Source organism: Dioscorea cayenensis, chromosome 9, assembly GCF_009730915.1.
Source record: "Dioscorea cayenensis subsp. rotundata cultivar TDr96_F1 chromosome 9, TDr96_F1_v2_PseudoChromosome.rev07_lg8_w22 25.fasta, whole genome shotgun sequence".
Lineage (NCBI taxonomy): Eukaryota > Viridiplantae > Streptophyta > Magnoliopsida > Dioscoreales > Dioscoreaceae > Dioscorea > Dioscorea cayenensis.
Window position 1 is genome coordinate 13059137 of NC_052479.1, and position 8165 is coordinate 13067301.

At 45.5% G+C, this 8165-nt stretch overlaps 1 non-coding gene across 1 annotated transcript; it reads left to right on the plus strand.

Moving 5' to 3' along the window:
* Positions 1–4550: 4550 nt before the first annotated feature.
* Positions 4551–4657, plus strand: LOC120269693. The gene has a single exon (XR_005539334.1). It is a non-coding gene; the product is annotated as a small nucleolar RNA R71 (small nucleolar RNA).
* The last annotated feature ends 3508 nt before the right edge of the window (positions 4658–8165 follow it).

Here is an 8165-nt window from a genome sequence, read left to right on the forward strand (position 1 = left end):
TGGGTTGCCTCCAAAGAAGCGCTTGTTTTACGTCATTAGCTCGACGTACCTATTTCTTACCTTAGGGAGGCTTGAAGACGGTATGTTCATCCCGGCTAGAATTGGCATAAGAACTACCGAAGAAAATGAAACGTACCTTCCAGGAAGTTGAAAGCCAAGCACGAGTTACCCGCAGCATGAATAGTGACCCCCGCTACAGTAACACTACAGTGCTGGAACTCCAAAAATACCGTTTTTGGTGTCGAATTCATCCAATTTGCATTTTTGAGCCTTGTTCGGCTCTTTTAAGATCTACAACACCGAAATAACCAAATTACACTTAAACGGGCATCAATTCATTAAAATATACACAAAGTAATACAAGATTAATACATATAAAATATGTACATTTAGGCGTTTATGAGTAACACTAGCAAAAACCCCTGTCTGATCCCGGCGGACCATGCCATCAACCTCATCGTCTTTAGGCTCAGGGGAGCAGGTATAATCGTCTTCTCGGCCCAGCTAATCGAGTCCAAGAGACCCATGCCCAATACTAATCTCGTGATGTAAGGGCCCAAGAAGATCGCTCCCAATCTAGCATAGTGCCCCTGATGTCTGATGTACTCGGCCATGATGTGCCCTAAGTGAATTGGTACGTGCTGCACCACTGAGTACAAGTACAGAAGTTCCTGCTAGCTCTGAACACTAGTGCTATCACCACAGTCATTCACCAACCTACTCATGATGGCCTTGGACACCCCTGGCTCATACTTACCCTGACCACATAGTACTCTGTAAGCCCTCGAGGTGTCAAGGCGCAGTGGTAATCGCTCAGAATTGAGAGTACTCCTAAGTGTCTATGAATGCTTCCTCATACAAGCCCAGCATAACTGAAAACTAAGTGATGCTCAAGCTATGGTGGTGTCCAAGTGCTTTAAACTGAATGGTGTCCAAACCGTCCAAAAGCTCGTGTAAGATCTATCAAACTCGAATGATGATAGCATCTCCAGTGCAAACTCTCGGATGGCTAGCTCTCTAATCGTCAATAACTGCCTCCAACCACCTGCTGAAACGAGATCCTCGACCTCATCAGCAAGCTCATCTCCCTGCTGTAGATCTCTCAGTATACTCATGTCCAGGAATCGAGTCTGTCCAAACCGGAGTCTCGACAAGCGCTCGTAGCGAACCTGATGCTCTGGAATCACAAAACTCATGCCCTCAGGCTCAGAGGATGACTCACGTGGCCTCTTATCAACTTGCTTCTTTGACCGAGGTGCAATAATCTGCAAAATTTAAAATGAAATCAATCAAACAAGTTGATAAACTAATGCTGCAGAAATCCACATGGTCGTGTGGAATTTCCGCATGCCCGTGTGGAACCACGGGGCGTGAAAACCGCACGGCCGCGCTTCAAGAATCCAAAAATACACCGTGAAATCACTTCTACTTTGTTCTAAACATAAATCATCTTTCTATTTGAAGAAACGAAGCATTATTAACCATATTAATCGATGGAAAACATGAATTGGCAAAGAAAATGATAAATATGGCTTACCGATGAGATGATATGAGAAAATGAAGAACCGGCCTGAATACTGCGTAAAAATCCTACCAAATTGGCGCTATGGAGTCGGAGACTGATGTGAGAATGTTTTCAAACGAATAGATGACATGAAGAGGGGGAGAAACTAATCTTCTTTAAAAAGAACTCGCGCTCCTTGGCGTACTGTGCATCCACACGGGCGTGTGGAAATTGTCCACGCCCATGCGCCTAATTATAAGAGAGCCACAGGGGCGCACACACGCCCCTGTGCTCTCTCGAGAAAACACTCCTTCGACTCTGACTGCCCCTGCACGGGCGTGTGGAAAATGCCCACGCCCGTGCGCCCGACCCACATGGCCAGCCGCACGCCCCTGTGGCTTACCTAAACATCCGAGAAAATTGCCAAGTGTTCTACATGCCCGTGCGGAATTTCCGCACGGGCGTGGACATTCACATGCCCAACTCACAGGGGCAGCAGCACGGCCCTGTGTTTTCTCGGGATGGAGAGAACTCCTCTGCAACATTTCGCATGGGCGTATGGAAATTAACCACGCCCGTGTGTGGTTCACAAGGTCGCCCACAGGGGCGAGTCCACTCCCCTGTGTTCTCTCGGGAGAATCCGCACAACTCTTCAGGAATTCACACGCCCGTGCGGAAATTACCCACGAGCGTGTGATAGTCGCATGATCGTTCAAAGCGGCAGCCGCACGCCCCTGTGCCTTCTCTGGATGAGCTCGCAATACAAATGCATGAGCGTGCGGAAATTCCACATGCCCGTGTGTCTTCACTGGATGCCTTAGAAAAACCTGGAGGCTCTGCAGAAAATTTCTAAACATGTTCATACACTTAGAGCCTGCCTAGTGTGCTAGTTTTACCAGCAGAAAACATGAAATAAAGCTCAAACGACATAACTTCGCCAATTCCACATGAAAACACACAATGAAAATTCAAAGCCCACAAGAAAATCTCAGCAAAAGCATCTACAAATCAAGACACCAACACTCCACAATTTATTCATGCAAAACACTACATTATTCAACTAAGAAACACAGTAAACACTTGGGTTGCCTCCCAAGAAGCGCTTGTTTAATGCCACTAAGCTTGACGTACCTTGTCCTATCTCACGGTGGTTCATGAATGAAAGTTGCCATGTTACCCATGGCTTGAAACCATGATGTGCACAATCTAGTGAAAGTAGAGTATGTATTATCGGGCTTAGGACCACCTAGCAATGGTTCATCCAACTCCTTCCATTCATGGACATCTCCAACGGCCTTGGAGTGTTTTCGGTGGCGTCTCCTAGCCCTCTTCATTTTCTGGAGCACCTTCTTCAGAATCCCCGGGGTAGATGGTACTTCTACCGTCGATCCAAGCATCATTACATCTTCATGTCCCTCCTCTTGGTCGAACAAACCTTCATACAGATCCGGATTGAACATTTCCTGCATATATTCATCAACAATCTCATCAGTAGTGTCTAGAAAGTATAAAGTGTCATCGAAATCAAGAGAAGGCCGCATGGCTTCAGCAAGGCGGTATGTGAGCTTGTCATCTCCAACCCTCAATGTGAGAGCTCCGCCATCCATGTCAATCAATGCTTTGGTGGTCTGCAAGAATGGTCTCCCAAGTATCAAGGGTACATCTGCATCCTCATCAACATCTAGCACTACAAAGTCAACCGGAAAAATGTACTTATCCACCTTGACAAGCATGTCTTCAATGATGCCTTTCGGATGTCGTACTGTTCGGTCCGCTAGTTGTAATGTCATCCGAGTAGGCCTAGGCTCGCCAAAGCCTAGCTTTTGAAAGAAAGTGTATGGCATGACGTTGATACTAGCACCTAAGTCCGCCAATGCCATTTCCTCATCTAAATTGCCAATATTACATGGAATGATGAATCTTCCCGGGTCTTTCTTCTTGTTCGGCATGTTCTTTTGCAATACCGCCAAGCATGAAGCTTCTAAAATCACTGAAGCACTTTCCTCCAACTTCCTCTTGTTAGTCAACAAGTCTTTCAAGAACTTCGCACACTTAGGCATTTGGGCCAATACCTCAACAAAAGGAATATTGATGTGGAGCTGCTTGAACTTTGTCATTTTTTAATCTAGAGGGATAGGGAATTCTTGGCTTGAAAGGTGGGGGTGCCACCTTTTTCTCTTTGCTCGTCCACTCTTCTACCTCTATAACCTCGGGTGTGTGTTCTTTTGGCTTCTCACTCGGAAGCCTACCTTCAACCTCACGACCACTTCTCAAAGTGATCGCCTTCACATGCTCTCTTGAGTTGGTCTCATGTATTGCTCGGCAAGCTTCCATGTGGCCTTTCGGAGATAGACTTCATAATTTGCCCCACCCTGATTTTTCAAGGTTATGCAAAGAAGCGTGTGGTTGTGAAGTGTAGCCTCGGGCTGATTCAAACCTTGTATTCGCAGATTGTACAAATCTAGCCACATGCTTCTCTAAGTCAGTCATTCGGGTTTCCAAATCTGAGACTCTATTGTCCACCTGAGGAGCTTGTTGTTGTTGTTGTTGGAAACCCGGTGGCCGCATGGCCTTTTGTGGACCCTGATTACTCCATGAGAAATTGGGATGATTCTTCCAACCCGAATTGTAGGTATTGCTATATGGGTTTCCTTGAGGTCTCATGCCATTACCTACAAAATCAACGTTCTCCACCGAAGAACCATCACCAATAGAGATTGGGCAATCGGAGGGAGCATGTCCTCCACCACACCCGTTGCAATTAGTCACGGCCGCCACTCTATTTGAAGTTAGAAGATCTAACTTCTTACTCAAACTCTCCACTTGAGCCGCCAATGAAGTTACCGCATCTATTTCATGGAGACCGGCCACTTTTTTCTTCTCCCTAGCGTTCCGTTGGTAGCTGTTTAACCCCATTTCTTCAATTAACTGACGGGCTTCATCGGGGGTCTTGCTACCTAAGGTACCTCCTGCTGCCGTATCCAACAGTTGCCTTGTACTCGGGTTCAAACCATTATAAAAAGTTTGAACAATCATCCACTCTGGGAATCCGTGCTGCGGGCACTTTCTCAGGAGCTCCTTGAACCTTTCCCATGTCTCAAATAGAGACTCCAATTCCAACAAAACAAAGGATGAGATTTCATTATTAAGCTTTGCAAATTTTTCGGGAGGGAAATAATGGGCAAGAAAAGCTTCTACCATCTCCTCCCATGTGGTAATTGATGCTCTAGGTAATGAGTGTAGCCACTGCTTCGCTCTCCAATTTAGGGAAAATGGGAAGGCTCTCAACTTGATGGCATCATCCGTCACTCCGATTTATCTTCAGCATATCACACACCTCGAGAAAACTCTCTATATGACTGTTTGGATCCTCATCGGCCAAACCGTTGAACTGTGCAGATTGCAGCAACATGTGGATGAATGACGGCTTCAACTGAAAGTTCTGAGCTGTAATCAGGGGACGTACAATACTTGATTGTGTCCCCAACACTGAAGGTCTGGCATAATCGGATAATGTTCGATGTTGCTCATTCTATTCTGCCATGTTTTCAGATCCTTCCACTTCCAAATTAGCTAAATTAGACTGTTCTTGCACAGGCTCTTTCCCCTTTTTCTAAGTGTACGTTCAAGTTAGGATCTCCTTCAACCAATATTGAGGGATTCCCTCATGTCATAACCTGGAGCTGCACCCAAAAAGAAAGAAAAAGAAATCATAATGATGATAGAAATAGAAATAGAAATAGAATGTATGGTGAAATAGCTAAGAAAACAAAGTGCAAAGTATCTATAAACGCCTACTCCCCGGCAACAGTGCCAAAAACTTGACAAGGTCCCCTTGCGTATATCCCGCAAGTGCACGGGTTTATCGAAGTAATATTCCTGGATAAGCGGTTATCGAATCCACAGGGAGTAGGGAATAAAAACACTTAGTCCGCTTCTTAGCTATGTGAAAAATCAATAGTGATAAGTGTGACAATGATTCAATTCTCAAAAGTTAAATCAACAAGTAAGAGAGCACGAGTAAAGATGAAGGTAAGGTAATCGATAAAGATGGGGTACTCGAATAATGCTCCGCCTAGGACGATCGCTTCAAGTGCAAGAACCCTCTATTATGCTTAATAATCAATGCAATAGTGAGTCATGGAAATCCTTCATTACATAGTCCCAAATCTAAGGTCAACTATGCCTAACTCTATACATGTCTCGGAGGAGAAATTGAACAATCTCAACACCTCGCACTCGCATAGAGTTGCAATGAGCTATAGGGATTCCAAGTGATAAATCTCTTCCTAATTATAGACCTAACCCTTTGGTCCAGGTGGAAGGTCCCTAACCATGATTAAGCTCTAGATACTAAGATCACCTCAACGCTTCACTCCGTTGCATGCGCAACTAAGCCCCAGCGGAAGTTCATCCCTTAGACCATTCACACTATTATGGCCGCAAAGAACTCGAGGAACGGAGGTAGAATCTATCATGTCGGAGGGGAAAGGGGACGCTCCTGTACCTCTCACTCACAAGGTTACCAACAAGAACTCTCAACCCTAGTGTCACTCTAGGGGAAATGTTCATACATCAAGCATTCAAGGTTGGAACTCATAATAAACATCAATTAATTGAAAGCATAATAAAGAGATTCAATGAACTAAATTTATCCTAGGGTTCACAAATACCCAAGTACCCACTTGGGGTTTAGCTCTCCATGGAGCTAAGTACAATCAAAGAAATAGAATGTAAAAGTAATGAATCCATAAAGAGACCCCCTCGATGGTCATGTCGATGGTCTTGTGGAGAGTCCTCTACTCGTCGCAAGGGATCCTTTGTCCGTCCTAGGATACACCTCGCCGGATCGATGCCGACGAAAGCTCTCCCAATAACCTTCTTCCAAACGACGCGCAATATCGGAGCCATAGAAACTCTCCAAAACCATGGCCAATATCCCTCAAAACCCTAGCCAAAGCCCTCTCTCAAGTTGGGGAAAAGATGGGGAAAAGATGGAGAAAAGAATGCTGAAATCGGGGCTGAATCGGCTTTAAATAGGGCCGGAGTCGGGCGACTACACGGGCCTGTGGATTTTTCAAACGCCATGTGGAATTTCCACACGGGCGTGGATAATTTCCACATGCCCGTGTTGATTCTCTGAATTCCTGTTTTCTAGGCCGGTTGTAAACAGTGCTGTTACAGTGCCATAAAAATTGGTGCATTACGATCCACATTGGCTTCTTTCCTTCTTACTCGGCCTCACAACCCTACGTGCGCAAAAGTAACAAAAAAACACACATATTAATGTAAAAACCCCAGAAACGTAATGCTCAACATAAGGAATGAACGCTTCGCATTCATATAGCACAAGTACTTATCACATAGTCTGCAAAATCTAAAATACAATCGATCAAACAAGTTGATTAGCCAATGCTGCAGAAATCCACACGGTCATGTGGAATTTCCACACGCCTGTGGATCCATGGGGCGTGAAACCCACACGGCAGCGCCTTTAAAAAAATCCAACAACGCACTCGCAGTGAAATCACTTCTACTTCGTTCTAAAACACAAATAATCTTTTCGAATTGAAGAGACGAAGCATTTTTTTCACTAAATTTAATCGATAGAAACCATGAATTGGCAAAGAAAATGATAAATAGGGCTTACCGACGAGATGGGATGAGAAAATGAAGAACCGGCCGGAAATCCTCGCAAAAATCCTACCAAATCGGCACTATGAAGTCGGAGAATGATGTGAGAATGTTTTCAGACGAATAGAGGACGTGAAGAGGGAGAGAAACTAGTCTTCTTTAAAAAGAACTCACGCCCCTTGGCATTCTGTGCATCCACACGGAGGTGTGGAAATCGCCTACACCCGTGCGCCTCATTACAACAGAGCCAAAGGGACGTACACATGTCCTCGTGCGCTCTCAGGAAAAACTCTAACTGACTCTGAATGCTCGCGCACGGGCATGCGGAGAATACCCACGCCCGTGCGCCCGACCCACAGGGACAGCCGCACGCCCCTGTGGCTTCCTTGAACATTCGAGAAAATTCCCAAGTGTTCTACACACCCGTGCGGAAATTCCGCACGGGCGTAGACATTCACATGCCCACGTCATTGGGGCAGCCACACGCCCCTGTGTCTTCTCGGGATGGAGAGAACTCCTCTGCAAAATTTCGCAAGGGCGTGTGGAAATTATCTACGCCCGTGTGTGGTTCATAAAGTCACCCACAGGGGCGAGTCCATGCCCCTGTGTGCTCTCAGGATAATCCGCCCAACTCTGCAAGAATTCACACGCCCGTGCGGAAATTATCCACGGGCATATGACAGTCACATGGTCATTCACAGGGGCAGCCGCACGCCCTGTGCCTTCTCTGGATGAGCTAGCAATACAAATCCACTGCCATGCAGAAATTCCACACGCCCGTGCGTCTTCACTAGAGGCCTTGGAAAAACATGCAGGCTTTGCAAAAAGTTTCTGAACATGTTTACACACTCAGAGCCTGCCCTAGTATGTGAGCTTTACCAGCGAAAAACATTGAATAAAGCTCAAAACGACATAATTTCAGCCAATTCCACATGAAAAACACATGATTAATATTCAAAGTTCACAAGGAAATCTCAGCACAAGCATCCAAAAAAATCAAGATACCAACACTTACCAATTTATTCAT